This window comes from Lepisma saccharinum, chromosome 7 (assembly GCF_977018435.1).
Source record: "Lepisma saccharinum chromosome 7, izLepSacc3.1, whole genome shotgun sequence".
NCBI classification, from domain to species: Eukaryota; Metazoa; Arthropoda; class Insecta; order Zygentoma; family Lepismatidae; genus Lepisma; species Lepisma saccharinum.
Genome location: NC_139235.1, coordinates 97,451,705 through 97,471,392, shown reverse-complemented (window position 1 = coordinate 97,471,392; position 19,688 = coordinate 97,451,705). Strand labels below are relative to the sequence as shown.

Below are 19,688 nucleotides of genomic sequence, written 5' to 3'. Positions count from 1 at the left end.
GCACAAAACGCGAAGTAAAATAAACTCAATCAATCAATCATTAAACACATACCATCACTCATCCTCATCGTCGCGATTAGCCAAAATGGCAGAAAAGTGAAGTAAAATAAACCAAATCAATCATCAGTTGATCATTCTTTCTCATTGTCGTGATTTATCCATAAATATGTAAGTTAGCATGGAAATCTAACAACAAAAAGTAGTCAGAAACTGCTCTACACTCTGTCCCATCTATCTATGGAGCTAGCGAACGGAAACAACTCTGCGCAAGTGACGCGAGAATGCTCCACCAATGAACACGAGAGAATGAACTGGATTGCGTGAAGCGGGAAAGCAACTGCAGTTACAAGCCTTCGGAGCAGCGACTGCCCACTCGGATTCTCCTCTTCTCTGCCTCTTTGCGCGGCCTTGCTCCAGAGATAGATGGGACAGGGCATAGGTGAAAAAATCAAGTTTCCTTTTAGAGCGTGTAGAGCGCTGGGCTCACGGTCTCGCTACTTACGATCCCGGGTTTAAGTCCTGGCGTGGACATGGCTGTTTCTTTGTGAGTGTCCGTTCATCAATATTCGCAAATCACCATTCATCTTCATCATTAGCCAAAAGGGGCATAATGGCAACACTAAATAACACGGTTCTTGTATTCAGCTATCAAAATTTTCATTCTTTTGATTAAATAGTATCCAATACTTTTCTACAGACCCAATGAAATATCTTCGAATATCAAGTCCGGGGGGGGGGGGGGGTGACATCTCTACCCCTTTCAAAAAAATTAGGTCAGCGCCAGATAGACTTAATGAATGTTCGAAATTACAGATCATAAAGTAGCTGCTCCCATTGAGAATTTCGGGCGGGGAGGGCAGGAAGTGAAAGTATACTTGTGGCAGTTAGATTAAACCCACCGGGAAAGTTTCGAACAGTACGGTGGAGGCACATAGTTGTTCGGATCCTACTTTAAACTGTAGGTCCAGCCACTGGCGTACGCGTTTTATTTAGGGAGGGGCTGGAATTGTAAAGGCGTATAGGGCATAGCTGATTTCTACGGGGGCGGAATGCACTGTAAGACATTTCTTATTAATAGCTTTCTACTCTCAAATATGCCATTTGGGAGTCATTTTACGGCGATTTTGCATTAACCACGCTGTTTTTTTCCCGAGTATTTCACTGCTTTTATTTGAAAATATTGATTTTCTCACAATTTCGGAAGGGGCTACAGCTCCCTATCTGCATACCCCACTGGGTCCAGTCCCGATTAGCCTTAATGTGCATAAAGTGGACTTAAAAACACAATCAATCGAACAGTACATTTTTGTAGGTTAATTCCATGGAAGTTGTGCACATTGAGTGCTTGCTTTATTAAGTGAAATCACCACTGCTTGTTCTTGTTTGCCACGATGGCTGTGAAGCTGTATCTTTGTATTACGTTGCAAGTAAACATCTCAAGACACATACATGCTGATTGTTGTCGTGTGCTGTTTGCTTTAGTTGCCCGCTGGCCTATGTTCGTTCGAGTTGTTGTAGGGCACTTCCTCCTCGTAAGAAACAAAGCCGAAAAATATGACTGGAAGAATTAAATAAGTTTATGGATGCCTCCTCGATGGCGCAGTGGTAGCGTCGTCGCCTTGTAATGAAGGGGTCCTGGGTTCGATTCCCGGTTAAGGCACATAGTGGTTCGGATCCCAGTTTAAACTGTAGGTCCAGTCCCGATTAGCCTTTCTGAGCATAAGGTGGACTTAAAGCACCAAATCAATAATTCAAAATAAATAAGTTTATGGCAACCAAACATTTGTTTAAAAAGGGGAGAAACAAATCATTGTTTGCAAGAACCATTTTTTTAGTATTCATGTACATTTGGTTAGATTTACGAAAAAGTCTAAGCAATGGTGATTCAAAAAAATGTTTTTCTGTGTGTACCCAGTATTGATATGATTTAAAAAATCATGGATATACTGGGTGAGTCTTTTAAAAGAGGCCCCGTGGAAAATGTGCTCCTTGCTTGTAGGCAACCCTGGAACACCGAAGAGAAGAGCGGGGGAGAGAACAGTCCAGGATATGTCATGTCATGTTGTCGAATATGCTTGGCACCGATATCCTGGACATTTCTCTAACCCGCTCTTCTCTTCGATGTACAAGGTTGCCTACATGCAAGGAGCGCATTTTCCACGGGGCCTCTTTTAAAAGACTCACCCAGTATTAGCACAGAACACGAGTGACAGAATTGTTTCTTTTTAAAACCTTATATAAAAAAGCTTCTTCCAAGCATCTTATATCCAGATTTGTAGTACTTGTAATATATAGCAAAAACATGAGACTTTTCGTCCCTCAGCTGCAAGATTAATGGCTATGAATAAATGACATTGCTGACAGAATATTTTTACATTAAACTAGAGCTCTCTTGCAAACCGTCCCTCCTTCGTTCCTATAAGTCCCAAAATTTATATTAATACTTGCAAAGAACTAGCGAACAGCGGTCTGTAAAACATGGCACTGGGTCTGCTTTCTCTAAATTTTTCGCTTTATATTTTTTCCTCCATGGTACAACAGCCCGCATGGCCAGAGCCTCCAAAGTGGCTTTTCATTGGCTGGTGCGTGGTCAGCGCATCGAGTTCCACCGTCGCTGTTTTACTAGTTTTCGAGATTGTAGCCCGCTGCTTTTTCTCTTCAAGTATCTCCTGAATTGCTCTCACGATACTGGATCTGACATTTTAAAGCTCCCACTACGTATCGAACCCGGGACCACTCGCATCGCACCAAAGAATAGTCCTAACCATTCAGCTAAGCAGGCGCACTATTTTTCGATGCAAGAATTGATGAAATTCACGAGAAACACCAAAAAATCGTGTAAAGAATCAAAATCACGTTATCCGCGACTCACTTTGTATGTAAAAATGTGTGTTTAGCCTATCATTTTATCCAAGCTATACCCTGTTCCAGTTATCTTGGAGCAAGTCCGCGCATAGCGTCAGAGGAGGGGGAAAATCGAGTGGGCAGAACACGCTGCTGCGAAGGCTTGTAACTGCACTCGCTTCCCCTCCACGCAATCCCGTTCCCTCACGTGTTCATCGGTTGCCTGGTGGAGAGATAGCCGAGAAAGGGTAAAACGGAGATTTCAGACTGAAGTGGAAACGGACGTACAGATATAAATGCAACATTTCACACCGAAGCCACACAAGCTGCACATGTCGCTTGCGTGTCACTCGGACTTGGCTCATTTTCTCAATAGCGTGCAGCGTGTCGCCTCGGTATACTGGTCGCGCATGCGCAGTGAATGCTTGTTTACGGAGTGCAGGAGCCGGTGTCGCTTCGATCTGAAAGCTCTGAAAGTGTTTGTTGTTCGGTGTTGTCACGAATGAAAAGTCAACGTCCTCTAAGCTAAACTACCACGAATCTTTACGATTGGACAATGCTACGATTCCAACGTTCTAAATTAGAATTTTCGAGGCGAACAAAGCCAGTAGCTATGATTTTCTAGAAAAATCTGTTCTCAGTAATCCAATTACTTCCACTCACACTTTTGGAGCTACTGCGCACTGAATGCCGTACGTTCGTTTTTTGCGGAATTGATAACGTGACCCAAGTACCATAGGAAACCTTATCTTCAGCTGGGTGATAAACAAGCATGTGAGTTCGGAAGTCCAACAGTCGGCTTCGTACACCCCGTATTATAAGCTGCAGAAACTCTGGGAATTTGTTAGCGAAAAAAACTGTTCACGTGATATGTCTGTGGCCTTGGAGAATCTCTTGTCATGCAAGAAATTCTCCCGAGGTCTTGCTAGACAAGCACGACACTTCTTCACTAGCTACAGTGGGATTCATAAATAGCGGGTGTTTCATAAATAATTGAGAGGTTACAAGAATTTATTGCAAGTATTGAACTTACATTAATGGAACCAGTCCAGAACGATCGAGGAACGCAAACAGTTTGTGCTTGCATGTTTTATTTGTTAAGCTGAGAGTTCATGTCCCTGCTGCTAGGCGACACTCAAATCGCCCACATCACTCGCAGTTTTTTGCGCAATGTTTTGGTCCCCAAGATCACCAGACCTTACACCGTGTGACTTCTTTTTGTGGGGTTTCATCAAAGACGGTATTCGTCTCACCAATGCCGCGTGATATCGCAGCCCTAAGGGAGCGATGGACACTATCGACAGGCCTATGTTGATGCGAGTGTGGCAAGAAGTAGACTATCATGTCGATGCATGCCGTATCACCCGTGTGCATACATTGAACATTAGTAGGTGTTAAAAAAAACTGTTGGGAGTTCCTCGTTCGTTATGGACTGGTTTCATTAACATAATTTCAATACTTTACTTACAATAAATATTTGTGACCTCCCAAGTATTTATGGAACACCCGGTATTACCAGGAAAATAGTACTTCTTCAGTGTTGGCCAAATTATTGGACGACTCATTGTAAAAAAGGAGCATTTCCTTGTTTTGAAAGTGTTCTAACCAGTAGCGTACGCAGGATTTCGTCAAGGGGGGGTTATTTCTAAAACTTTCTCCAAATTCATATTACCTTTGATTTATTATACTTTAATTAAATAATAATAATCACAATTAATTAATAATACTTATAATTAATTAATTAGCTGAATTACTACTAATAATACTACTAATACCACTACTACTATTATGTAGTAGAGATCTACATAAATATAGTATTTATGAAAACAATAGAAAGAAATTACTTTCTAATCATTCAATTTTTATCAAATCCTGGGAGCATTTTTTTTGTTTTTGTTTTTTGTCTGGTCAACGAAGTGAGACATTTCAAGGTGAAGAAAATATATTAAAATAAATTGAAATAATCAAAGTATGGAACTCATCCAAGAAGCTGCGGTGGTCTGGTCGGTAGAGCATCTGACAATCACGCGGGAAATCCGGATTCGATTCCCGAAATTGGTTTGAATTTTTCCGGCTTCTTCCCCGCATAAATGTCCCCGATAATTCACATCTGGATTATCTCGCTGTTCTTACCAACAAAACATTTTCCAATAGTTAAGCTTATTGTCGTTTGAATAATTGTCTAGTCAACAAGGTGAGACATTTTAAAGAGAGACATTCAAACGTGCTGCGGTAAATAATACAATGGGAAAGCAGACTGGTGACTGTATTCTTGTCCGCCTACCCTTTGTCTATACATTAGCCTCTAACAACGAACCAAGAACTTTCTTTAGTTAATTCTCATTGTTCACACAAAAAGTTCGTTAAACACTGGCGTACGTAGAGGCATGGCCGATGGTTAGAGGCACATACTTTTGGTAAATAAAAAAGCAAAATTTCAGTATAAAAACAGAGTCAATTTCGGGTTCAAAAGCTGTAAATAAAATGAAATTTCGCTGTTATAGCGGTGAAAAAGCGGTATATAAAATTTCATTTTGGTTTTAAAAATGTGAATATAATCGCAATTGATTTAAAAACTGCACTATTACACAAAATAAACATATCCCTTCTGATAGCATATTAAATCATTACCTGAATATTAAGTTTATTCCTGTATAGAGAAGTCCATTTTTGCTTTTCAAATATTTACAGCAAAATTAATAAATTTTCCGTGAATTGCATAACACACAGGATACTTCAGACTTCAGAAAGTGTCGCGTCGGTCTATAAACGGTAAATTTCGTGTTTAAGAGTCTATTTCGCATTTTGCAGTTCATTTCGCATCATTTCGAGACAAAACAGGGTAGGAAAATGCACCTCACACCTTTCAGAAACCTTAAAAATTAACATTGCAATGTGTTATTTCAAATTTCGTTTTCTTTTTGTCAAAAATGAAATATGCATGCCTCTACCGATGATGCTACAGCTCCTACCAAAATTTTGAGAAAATCAGAATTTTCAAATAAAAATCCGTTAAGAACTTTAAAAAATCAAAATATGTAAATACGAAACCTCTTTTAAAGTGAGTCCTGATTACCATTTTTGTCTTTGAATACAATTTTAAAAGACTGAAAAGCTCCAAAAATACGAAATATTTTATTATGCATCCTGCCCTCCAAAACGAAGCCATGTGTTATCCACATTTACTATTCCGGCCCCTCCCCCCAAAAAAAACTGCGTACGCCAGAGTATTGAACATTGTTGCAACTGAAATACAAAACATTTTATTTCTCTTTTAAATCATAGTTACCCTCATATTTCACTTTCAAGAACTTGTGCTTGTTTTCAAGGCATCACTCTGAAAGACGCGTGTGCTTGGAATGCTGTGCTTTTCTCCATGCTACATGGAAATAATAATTCAAATTATTATTATTATTGTTATTAGTAGTAGTAGTAGATGTAGTGATAGTAATAGTATTGTCCCAGATCTTTGACTGTGGTAAATTGGCCATTTAAATTTTTTTCCACAGCATTTTTCATAATATTTCACAAGCTCAAGGGGGGGGTTAAACCCCGTAACCCCCCCCCCTTGCGTACGCCACTGGTTCTAACTAAATATATTCGACGATCGTTATAACTTTTTATGGGATTACACTGTTTGTCTGCCTCGATATAATTTCGTTACCCACAATCCTTTCTTTTACTGTGTCCCAACAATAGATGGCAGCACGATCCTTTGCATATTCGCGAAAATGCCTGGAACAATACGTACGTTGTTTACCTTACTATTTATGCTCTGTTTGGTTATAACCAGAGCCCGGATTTTGATGACATTTCATCTAATAATTGGTGCAACGTAGATATTGCTAACTAGTACAGAAATCCTGAACACCCTCCTCAGGTTGAAGAAATGTAATTTTTTGGTGTCATTTTTTAATTTTCTTAAAATTTTGCGTCATTTTTAGGTCATTTTTTTTAAAAAAAAAAGTTGTCATTGCATGCTGAAACATAAGAAGTTCAACAATTTCTGTTTTGTCTGAATGTTATCTTGCGGTACTTACTCTGTGTTTAACTACCAGTGCAACAAAGCCTGTCTGAAAATCGCGAAATGCAACATTGTCGAGTTTCTTATTCACAGTCCGTACAACACACCAAGGTGAAGAAGCAATTGTTAAATTGTTTGTCTTGGAATATATGTACTATTTTCAATAAGCAGATGGAGTTCTGTTCGAATTTTTGGGTCATTTTTCAAAGATTTTAGGTCATTTTACAGGATTTTTTTTTTGTCATTTTGAAGGTCATTTTTCAGAGATTTTTAGGTCATCAGAATTCGCGCCCTGGTTATAATAAAGGAAATATTAATTCTTATTGTTGTAAGGGTGTTCTTTATTTGTATCTTCGGAGCAACGAGTAATTTCACAAACCACGTGGTTTGAAGTTTAGAAGAAAGAGTGAAAGGGAATTGTAAACAAACAATAATTAAAGTGGGCTCAAAAAGAGCCAAAGGTGGTCATACGAAGTGCTGACAGTACTTGCAGTGTGTATAACAATGGAATGTGTATCACAAGACATTAAATTAAATCTGTCAAATTTCTGTACATAAAGTAAGTTAATCTTCGTTTCATTCCTTCCACATACCACGCGTTTTTAAGAAATTCGATTTTCATACAGAGGTTGTCAACAACTTGCTGGCGTTATGTACAGCGCTGTAGTCGAGAGTATACGGCGGTATACGTTGTATATCTTCTTCCAACTATACACTACACTGAATACATAGTCCATACAGTACGCGAAGGAAAATTAGATTGCAAGTCCTCAGCGCTCAACTGGGTTTCCATAATATTATATAACCTAACAGTTGGGCTGAAAAGTTCATAGGCTGACTCATAGATGGCGTTACTACAATTAAATCCATGTGATTTTTACTTAGTACTAACCTTCAAAAGATACGTGTATAAATTTCACAGCTGCCGGATAATTAGTTCGCGAGATATAGCATTGTGAGTGAAGCAGCTTTTGTTATTGTGAAAAAATGGATAAAAAAGAATTTCGTGTGTTAATAAAGCATTGCTTTTTGGCGAAAAAAAATTCTGTTGAAGCCAAGGCTTCGCTTGATAAACATTATTCGGACTCTGCACCAGGAAAATCAACCGTTGAGAAGTGGTTTGCTAAATTTAAACGAGGCGAAATGAGCATCGAAGACGATGCACGCAGTGGACGCCCCAAAGAGGCTGTTACCGACGAAAACATCACAAAAGTCCACAAAATAATTTTAAATGATCGTAAAGTGAAGTTGATCGAGATAGCTGAGACTTTAAAAATATCAAAGGAACGTGTTGGACATATTGTGCATGAATATTTGAACATGCGAAAGCTGTGTGCAAAATGGGTGCCGCGCGTGCTCACAATCGATCAAAAGCAACAACGTTTTGATGATTCGGAGCAATGTTTAGCGATATTCAACCGTAATAAACACGAATTTTTCCGTCGATATATTACAATGGATGAAACATGGCTCCATAACTACACTCCAGAGTCCAATCGACAGTCAGCCGAGTGGACTGCACGTGATGAACCGAATCCAAAGCGTGGAAAGACGCAACAGTCGGCTGGCAAGGTTATGGCATCAGTATTCTGGGATGCGCATGGTATTATATTCATCGATTACCTCAAAAAGGGCCAGACCATCAACAGCGATTATTACATAGCGTTGTTGGAGCGTTTAAAGGATGAAATCACGAAAAAAACGGCCCCATTTGAAGAAGAAAAAAGTGCTGTTTCATCAAGACAATGCACCGTGTCACAAATCAATGAAAACGATGGCAAAATTATATGAATTAGACTACGAATTGCTTCCCCATCCACCATATTCTCCAGATCTGGCCCCCAGTGACTTTTTCCTGTTTGCAGACCTTAAAAGAATGCTCGCTGGAAAGAAATTTAGCACTGATGAAGAGGTAATCGCCGAAACTGAGGCCTATTTTGAGGCTAAAGAGAAATCGTACTATAAAAATGGCATCAAAAAATTGTATGACCGCTATAATCGTTGTATCGCCCTCAAAGGCAACTATATTGAATAATAAAATCGAATTTTGTCAAAAAAATATTTTTTACTATGTTAGCCTACGAACTTTTCAGCCCAACTGTTACGTTGCAAGAATTAGAAGAGCACAATTTATCTTCTTAAGGTATTATTTCACTTTAAATTGTCCGATACAAACTCATTTGCAACTTTTAACACAAGGCGTTTTAAATCAATCTTCTTATATAACAAAAACAAATTGAAATCAACAACTTAAAAAAAAATATGTCGACGTTGATACAGCTTTCTTAATCTCAATAGTTCCTTGTTAATTTTATAAACAAGTGTACCATAGAAAGAAAGTTAATATCAGTTATTTGTGAATGTAGAAGTCTGTCACATTTATTACGGTCAAATACTCCTGTGATTCGGATTCCACTTTAAACTGCAGGTCCAGTCCCGATTACCCTTCTGTGCATGAAGTGGACTTAAAACAACAAATCAATCAACAATTAGTAACTACAGTGTAGAACTGGGAAATTCTAGACACGAAGGAAACCATGCAGGAATCCCAATCTCATTGTGAGGATGCACAAGCATTTTTCTTTCAGGGAAAACTTTTCTTCTCAGTCACGCGAAGATTTCATGTCCAAAGACACAAGTCACCTTGACCTCATCTGCAGCAACGAAATCTACCTGCCGCATGAAGTAGGCAAAGGAGCAAGGTGGAAGAGCCATTAGTATTCAATAGGCCCGTGCCAGTAATGAAGGCCAGTCGCAGATGTAAATATTTCACAAGACAAACCGCCACGAGAAAGAAAGCATTGTAACTGAGAAGTAATTATGTACCACTTGCTAGGTGCGCATTGATTAGTACACACGAGACTACCTGTCATAGATATTCATTGTAAGCCAACTGTTTCGTTTGGTCAACCGACTGAACCACGCATATGCAATGGAGCGTGGGAGACAATGCCATCTTAATTCTGGCACTGACTTGCAGGAATTCCATGTCATGGAATGGGAACTGACCAGACAAGGGTAGGGCGTAGACAAATGGGTCCATCTTGAATGAATGAATGAGTTTAATTTTTTGGCACTTGAGGCTATTCAGGGTGTCAAGAAATTATGCTTGTCTATAATTGTTGCTATTTTTTACAGTGTGGTGAATTTACATCGATAAAATTGAATATTTGGAAATCTAGAATTGTATTGAGTTGTAAAGATTTGGTCACTTTGTTTCTTAAGAAATAAGCCAGCTTTAGACGAAAGCTTTTCCTTAACATTTATGCCATGACCAAAAAGCTACCGTGTAAAGTGATAAATGTTAGGCATTTCAGATGCCATGCATTTCTCAAGGATAGGCTCGGTCCGAAGCATTTTTTCGTAGCGTAGCCAATCAGAAGCGACCTCTACGTCACGAGTGAAGAAAAAATGGCGGCCGCTTGAGATGTAAACAATGTATCACTTCACATTTTTAAAAGCCGATAACTATTCAACCGAGAGGAATATCGTTTCGTACAAAACGTTATTAGGTATAAAACGATGGCGCTGCTTAAATACATATTTTACAACGTTTACAGAATATCTTAGTTGTTTCAAATGTAAACACCGTGCACTCAGCATAGATGGTGTAACTCGACGTGCCTTTCATGCTGTATATGTTATCATGGACGTCCGCAGGATTTTTTCCAGGGGGAGCCAAAAAGCCACGTTTTCCCCAATAATAATGTTGTTCCCTCAAAAAACATTGCTTAAATTTGAATTTATCATGTTCGTTCATTAATTAACACATATTATTGTGGCTGAAATGAAATTATATGTGTCAAATATATAATTTTTAGTTGACTTTCATTTTCCTGGGGGAGGGGGCCCCTTCCGGACGCCCATGTATGTTATACATTGTAATCGCAAAGCTAACCAAAAAGTTACATGAAATGCTTCCGTGTAAAATACTATCTGCTATGACATTTTTGGAATTATTTGCATAGCATTTATGCTAGCAAAAATGTTAAAGGAAATGCTATCGTGTAAAGCCGGCGTTACATTGCCTGAAATCAGAAATGTCATATTTTATTCCCAAAGTTGCACAATATTGATTGCGAGAATTGCGGCCCACCTAATCAGATTTTAAGATATGTAGCTCCTGGCATACTTTGCTTTGATTCCCCCCCCCCTGATATCGAACACTTAGCTATTTTTCTGGAGCAAATGGGTATGCATGCGCGCGATATGTAGACGGTTGGAATGAGTAGAGAATTTTGGCTTGGTGGCTCCAGTCATTTGAGATGTTGCGATTAAGATTATGCAGCACGCTATGACCCGTGGAGGAAAAATGCGGACTTGATGTTTCCAAGTATTTTCATTGCTCGCTGCACAGTGGGATCCATGAGTATTACAAGTACAATGGCAATTTGCACGGTAATATCTCATGGATCCCACTGTACCGCCGAACCTGTCCTGGCTTCAAGAATAATGATTTCTGTTGCTGAGTTTTTGAGCAAGTTGTGCGATGCGACAAGGAGGCAATGGAGGCCTGGTCTAACTTTCAAGGTTTTCCTACTTTTTTTGCGTTATCTAATCTGTGCGCCCCTTTTGCATGGCCTAACAGGCACGTGGACGCGTACCATCTATAGTGCCTCTCCCGATATCGTTATAACTCGGTGGCCTTGTAAACTCAGGGGTCCGGGTTCGATCTCGAAGGAGGCACGATCAAACATCATACTAGGGCCTCCCCATGGTGCAGTGGTAGCGTCGTCGCCTTGTAATCAAGGGGTCCCACTTTAAACCGTAGATCCAGTCCCGATTAGCTTTACTGTGCATAAAGTGGACATAAAACGCCAACTCAATCAATCAAAACCAACATCTAAGTGTTGGCTCAGTTCCGATTAGCCTGTGCATGCAGAAAGTGGACTGGATATCCAGTTAGTTGTCGCTGAACTGGCTGCCTGCTTGACTGGTTTTGAGGAATAAGCCATGTTCTAATCGTTATTGGCTTTTCTCGACTGGATTCTGTGGAACAGCCAATCAGAGCAAAGTTAGGCCATGTGAAGATAATGTGCGAGTTTGCAAAGGAGAGTTCTTTGTCTGTGGTTTCCGAGTGTTGGCTGTGTTTGTTAGTTTCTCGATAAAGAGAAAGTAAAGAGATGACGTGCAGCTCATTCATGTTCAGTTCATGAATATTTAGGTATTTATGCAAAGCGACGAGATGTGTACGTGACAAATTAGCCGAAAATGAAAATCCTTATTATTACAAATGTATTAAATATTTCATTTTTTGTGAATGAATCCTGCGAATCTCATGTGAATATGCGTACCCGAGTTAATTAAAAAGTTTGTTCGGTACGTATTGATTACCATATTTTTTCAAGCCAATTTCTAGTCCATACTTTTATTTTTCAAATTTTAATAAAGGCACAAAGCAGTAATTCTGCTACAACATTCTTCAAATTGCTGGTCCATCTGTACAGATTGTGTGCTCTGCGCAATGTCTTATGGGAACAAAAGTATCGACAAGTACAATAACAAGTATCGTGTGAGGCGAAAACAAGCAAATGGGTAGCCAGTCCAGCGCCAACTAGGGCATTCCTACTGGAAATCCAGTTCCGTGTGATTCGGGCTTTAAACAGTCTTTGGCTTACATCTACTCGAAGGCTATAGCGAGTCTCAGGGTCCAGTTACCTCACACTGTTCCGTGTAAGGAAGCAAGAGAGCTTGACTACTTTTAATCAGTTGAGTGTAATCATCAACCCTGGTGGCTTATTCTGTAAACAAGTTCGGATTTTACTGAAAGTAAAGAGACGTGCAAGTCAGCATCGAAAATTTGATTTTAATATATGAATACAACAGAGAAGTCTTGTCTCAACCTTTAGGAGCAAGTACTTCATTTGGTAGAACGAGTGTCTACTCGTTAGGAAGTAAATTAAACTAATGAAGGATTAAAATTAAACTGTGTGACACTGTTGTTATCGTATGCATATGATGTAAATACAATTAAGAATAATGCTAAAGTATTTTTAATGCAGCTAAAGAGATACAGTAGGTTTGGAAGTTAGCAAAGAGAAAACAAAATATATGCATGCTTACAGGCCGAAACCAAGTGTTAGGTAATAATCAAAATCTAATTATTGATTATCGTTTGAATCAGTTCCCAAATTCAAGTACTTAGGAGTAATACTAAGAAATGAAAATGATGTTATTAAAGAGGAAATAAAGAGCAGGCTTAATTCAGGAAATGCGTGTTAACTTTTCTCCATGAACTTTTGTATTCTCGTTTGATTTCTAAGAAACTAAACACAGTCAAAAAAGTTTTGGATCACCCGAGGAGTGATGAAAATATCGTCCGCAACATGCCTAAGCGGACAAGAAACGATGAATCAGAGCTCATTGTGCGAAATAACGCGGTCGACGTGCAATATCAATCACCACAGACGACTACCGGAGTCGACAAGCGCATGCGTGTGTTCGAGCGTAGCACCACGGTAGTCAGCGAAGGTTAGTTAGGTGTTCCTTGTGTCCAGTTAGCGAAGGCGAGAGAGTGCAGCAGTGTTCAAGACATGCCTAGGCGTACGATAGTGCAGTTTGATCGGGCCAGGATCATCACGCTACTGCAGACTGGCATGTCACAACGGGTTTTAGCTAGGGCTGTTGTAGTGGCGCAAAGCGATGTCTGTAGGACCTGGAGGCGGTATACAGACACAGGAACAGTAGCAGATCGTCAACGGACAGGTCGTCCACGGGTCACAACACCAGCACAAGACCGCTATGTACGACTCTCAGCTCGGCGACAGAATACCATGACGGCAAGGAACATCACTCATGCCCTCCAGGCAGCCTCTGCTGTGCGTGTGTCAAACCAAACTGTCTGTAACACACTCCGAGGAAGTGGTTTACCTTCCAGAAGACCTCTCCGGTGCCAGTACCTATTGCCACGACATCGGCGCGACCGTGTGCATTGGGCCCGTGCACATCGAAATTGGGGACCCGACCATTGGGCTCATGTGCTCTTCGCCGATGAATGTAGGCTCTGTCTAAGGCCAGATTCACGAAGAGGACGGTTGTGGCAAGGCCCTGGACTGCAAGAGGGGCTTCGTGGTGTCCAGGGGGTCCATCCATACCAAGGAGGAGGAATCATGGTGTGGGCAGGGATCATGCTCGGACGTCGAACGCCCCTAATTACAATTAGAAGGACACAAACAGCTGTTCGTTATGTCAGGGACATTCTCCAGACGACTGTGGAACCATTTCATTAGGAAATTGGTGACGAATTTGTCTTGGTGGATGAAAATGCCCGTCCACACCGCGCACAGATTTTGCACGATTATCTGCAGGCGGCGAATATCCGTCGCATGCTCTGGCCAGCGCAAAGTCCCGACATGAATTGCATCGAACATGCATGGGCAATGCTAAAAAAATGCTATTGCAAACCGTCCTATGGCTCCCACTAATCTTCGTGAAGTTCTTCTTGCGGCACAGGACGAATGGGATCGCTTACCGCAAGATCAGCTTGATCGTCTCATCCTCAGTATGCCACAGCGTGTTCAAGACCTTCTTGCAGCCAGGGGAGGACACACCAGGTGGTAGACAATGTTTCTGGTGAATCCGCTATGACGAAGTCTTCTTGTGAGAGTTCTTTGTTTTTTCGCCTCCCATCATGAATTGTGCCATTTTCGTTTTAAACACATTTTTGAGAAAATTGTACGTTTTTTGTTCCCTTTTCATTCAACATGTCTTGTTCTTCATCTTTTCTTTTGTATTCCCACTGTCATTGTCAATAAACCTTGTGCTTCATATATATTTTGTCATTTTCCGTCATGATGCAAAACTTTTTTGAGTGTGTTTAAAAGTTAAAATATACAAAACAGTAATTTTGCCTGTAGTATTATATGGCTGTGAAACTTGGTCCCTTACATTAAAAGAGGAAAATAAATTAATAGTATTTGAAAATAAAATCATTAGAAAAATATTTGGACCTAAAAGGGATGAGGAGACAGCTGAGTGGAGAGGTTACATAACTTAGAATTGCACAATTTGTATTTCTGTCCGGATAATATTAGAATAATGAAATCAAGAAGACTTAGGCGCAGATCATGTGGCACGAATGCGAGAGGAAAGAACAGTTTACAGGATTCTCGTTGGGAAACCTGATGGTAAGAGACCAGTAGGAAGACCAAGACGAAGATGGAGGGATATCGTTGAGATGGACCTAAAGGAAATCGGTAAGGATGGAAAAGAGTGGATTGATCTTGCCCAGGATAGGGACGGATGGAAGGCTTGTGTTGCTGCAGCCATAAATCTTCGGGTTTAAGAAAGCTAGAGACTTAGTTCCCTGGTGAACACCTGCTGGAAGATTGTTCGTGTGGAGCTCGTGACTTTGCTGACAAGTTGACGTTGACAGCAAAATTCAGGGTGCGTTAGGTCTAGCTAAAAATAAGTATATGGAGCGGGAAAAGGGAAGATACCGAAAGTGTGTTTTTGCCAATTTGCCAGTATTACGTAGCGTCCATACAGTGGGATTGGTGCCACGGGTGAAAATGTAATGTCAACGCAGTGACGTCAGTGATAAGGCGGCGAAGTGGAACGCGGCAGATAGAATGAAGTAACGGTGCAGGCGCTCCTGGGTCACAAGTCTGAGGGTCAGCCTAATGGGGAGTGTTCCTGCAGATCTAATCTCTCAGATGACAACGGAAGGACTAGTTCAGTTTGTTTTCCAACTGTAGTTCCTCTCGTGTCGGTCGATGTAGAAAGTTGTTGGCTGATAAAAAGGTATTTATATTTGAAAATTTGCACAAAGTAGTCATTGTATAGCAACTTAGTGATCAGGGGAATATCCAGAATTTTCTTCCAAAGAAGGGGGTGGGGGTGTCGAGCCAAAATGGCCATAAATTGGAGCTTTGGAAAAAAATAGGGTGTGTTGAGGAAATTTTGGTGTGTGGGGGTAAACCAGTAGTGAAAATAACCTGGCACATGGTACTGATGCTTCGGATAATATGCAGGAGAGCTCGTTGAAGTCGTGAGAAAATTTCCTTTTGAATTGCGGTGTCAGAAGCTATGGTTTCCATTTAAGATTTTGAAGTTGAATTCAAGATGGCGACCGTCATCGTCGTATGCCCTATAACATTTTCACCCCTATTACAAACCTACAGGGTTGGTTTTGCGGAACAGTATGTCATTCAACGTTTATCCGGGTGTCTCCATACTTTTGGACCGTCCCGTAAATAGTCCTGCATAGTTTGAAACACCATAATTTTTACTTTTTTCTCTTCTGTGTTTGTTGTTACACAATTACTCAAAGAAGAAAGCTATTTATTAGAAATGCACAAAGTATCCTAAAAGTTCCACACCATTACCCAAATAACAGTATTTGTACACGAGTTCCACAGAGGTCTGTGAGCGAAATCACAGGTTGCTGAGCACATGAGGAACATAATCTGAGACTGTGGCTTGTCTTTCGACATCGATCCTGATAAAGATCATATCACGCATCTTCACGAAACGGGTAATTTTACGGATTGGTGTAGGTGCAGGACATTTCAGGCACCCTGTATTTTGTTAGGACAGATTTTTATTACCGCTGAATGTTAGTGACAGTTGGTCTACTTTTTTTCCGGTGGTGGGGATGGAACCTATGACGGTCGTGTCGTTTACTACAAATGCGATGAGCTAACCAACTACTGAAACCACTAAGGAAAGATCCAAGTACAGTGGCATCCATAAGTATTGCTCAGCAAATTGTCCATGACTATTTTAATGAATTTTTCTCTTCCATCCATGGTTTTTAAGCGATGGGTTTTTATGTATGCTGGTGCAGAAGTTGTCAACAGCTCGTTTTGAGTTTTATTTTAATTGAAGCTCTTATTTGACACATGGTGATGGACAGTTTTTGCACGGTAATACTCATGGATCCCACTAATTTGACGACCACCATCAAAATCCACCATTTGGTTCATGTGGCAAGTGTTAGAGAAACACGCTGCTTATCGGAAGGTTATAATTAGAAGTCGGAAGTTGATGACGTAAAAATAATTTTCGCTGTGATAATGAAGGCTAGATTTTTCATAAATTACAAGAGATTGATTGATTCATTTGGGGTTTTAAGTCCATTTTATGCACAGTCAAGCTAATCGGGACTGGGCCTACAGTTCAAAGTGGCATTCGAACCACTATGTCCCTGCACCGTGTATCGAACCTTGACCCCTTGATTACAAGGCGACGACGCTACCACTGCGCCATCGGGGAGGCCCCAATTACAAGAGATTAGTTGAATAATTCGATATAAACCATAAACCAGTTGTTTGGTGGTTTAAACTACTGAAACAAAGTAATAAAGCAATTATCTGCTAATGTAGTTTTCTTTATTCTCACTTCAAGGTTACGTAAACACACCGCAAGGTTTATCTGTGTCGTTCATCTTCTTTGAGAGTAAACCTTCCAAGATACAGTAGTGGCCAGCAACTGAAAATACGGTTGTGTTTCGAGTACATCAGATTATGTTCTTTTAAATATTGTGACTATGCGATAATAGAGGCCACCAAGGGAACCTCAAAGTATTTTAGGTTTGCTGGAGGGAAAAAATAACGCAATATATTATTTAATGCACTGCCAGACATTTCAGTTAAAATAATATTGTAGTTCCCATTGACCGTATTTTTTATTAATGGCGAACTTGCTAAAAGGACCATGTCAGGAATGTGATATGTGCGTTATGCTAGCAAATGCATTTAAAATTCACGAAACAAGAAGGGAGGAGAAAAATATTTTAAAAATGCGAATTAAAAATAATGTTTTGTGGTTCCAACTGAAGAGAAACTGACAGATATGAAGTTTAGCATTGTTTTCAAGCCTCAGAAAAAAATGTTTCGTCATCAAATTTCGAACCCTATTTATAATACAAAGCTTGGTGTAGTGATTGTACAACACAATACAATAGCTAATACAATGAATGGTGCAATTCAAATTGTGAAACCAGGAAGTGATAGAGCTAAAGTTAGTTCATTTATTGGTGCTGTGCTGTGTAATATAAGCTTCTGAAGAACTTTTCGAATCCCCATATAAGAGAATAAAGATTCAACAATTTGTGCCCATGGCAAACCATCTCTCTCTCTCTCTCTGATATTTAGATGCGCATGGAGTATAATAATAATAATAGTATTTTCTTCCCATTTCATTATTACCGCTTAGTACATTAAATCAAGCACGTGGTGCCACCAAAGTTCGAACGTGCCAGTGTTTTGCTTGTTGGTGAACTGTTTTCCTGGTCGGACGGTCGTTCGGTCTCTTGATTCGAAATTGGTGATGCTTATGCATGGAACATGAGGTTATCTGATGCCCCTCGAAGGAAATGGAAGGTATTTGTGGAGGAGACTGTTGAGATATTCAAACCCTCGGTCCCCCTCAATGATTTCCACAGACTTATTTAATATTAATGCACCAGAAAAAAGTATCAACAAGTCCGTTCAGGGGTAGGAAAGGTATGTCAACTCAGTGCGTGAAATGGAATTACAATCGACGTCGACGTGAACAGTTCACACAACATACCAGGTACTGTAACGTGTGCACTCACGGTCCCCGAAATGACGTGTCAATCATACCCCGGCACGGGGCCAAACGTCGTTATGTGTACGGGAAACCGGTCGTGACTCACGGTCCAGTTATCAAGTTCGGTACTGAGACGGTCGTTTCTTGTCATACTATTGCGAGGCGGAGATTAATACCTTGGAAAGTTACACTGTTTTGTTTACCTTTGATATGTAGATTCGAACAATCATAAAACACTAATAGCATAATATCCGGTACCTGAAAAACGTCAAATAACAACACTGACGAACGGTAAAAAGTGAATATATATTGTAACAACAAAAAAATATTGCAATCAACAACTGTTTACAAAGCCTCCTCACTCTCACAACATTCACTCTATCTCTCTTTCACACACATGAGGTATTTTTACATGCGAAGTATGGATACAAATCATGGATCTCATTAACATATCATTCCTTTTAATTTTTCAAACCTTTATGTGAATTTAGGGCATTTGTCTGCCAGCTCCTGTGCTCTTTTAAATTAACTTAAGTGCCAGCCCTCGGAAAGCGGTTAACTAAGACAATTGGGTCGGCGTGGTTAAATCTTTCGTACGCATCGAGTCGTAAGCACGACTTTATACAAGTTTCTCGGACGGGGGTATTACACACAAGCCTCTCTCGTCCACTGAGAACAACTACTCAATTACATAGTGATGCAAAAACTTAATTGGCTCCAGCTGCCGGAATACACTAATCAATCGTCGGCGCGAGCAAAAGTTACCTTAAAAACCACTATGCAACAAATAATACTATTTCACGCACACGACCTTGCAATAAAAACAACTACGCTTTCCACAATTAAAAGGACTCATCAGTCAACTATTGACAAATTAAATGGCGCGACGGGGCGGTCGGTTACACAAGAAATGGAGCACACTTTGACAATTTACACTAAATATTAAAGAAATGAAATGGAGCTTCTAACCCTGAATGCAGACAATTAAATTTGAACATCTGAACATGAAATTACCCTTTTTTATAACAATACCAAAACAATTTTTAGACGCGGAAGTTAGGTTTGGGTTTTCCTGAGTAACTTTGCAAATAAGTGAGACTTCGGCGTTAACTGTACGGTGTTGATACTAACGACGCACGTTTACATGTACATGAGACCCTCTGAAGTATACTGTACCAGACTCTGCTACACGGCGTGGTCATTCATCTCTCTTGGACGCGGGACTTGCACACGGTTCCTTTGTGGCGAAATTGTCCTCCGAGGTCGATCGCGACGAAGAATAATTGCGACGATCTGGTGTACTTGC

The 19,688-nt window shown here is 40.2% G+C and overlaps 1 protein-coding gene across 2 annotated transcripts in view; it reads left to right on the top strand.

The window, feature by feature from the left end:
• Cpr (Cytochrome P450 reductase) overlaps positions 1-19,688 on the top strand; it is a 136,072-nt gene that overhangs the window by 10,492 nt on the left and 105,892 nt on the right. Inside the window, exon 1 of one of the 2 annotated variants that reach the window (XM_083125703.1) lies at positions 15,494-15,610. The exons of the other annotated variant lie outside the window; for it this stretch is intronic. The gene's annotated coding sequence lies outside the window, so the exon portion shown is untranslated. Of the gene's footprint in view, positions 1-15,493; positions 15,611-19,688 lie in introns of those variants that run through there. 2 annotated transcript variants of the gene reach the window in all.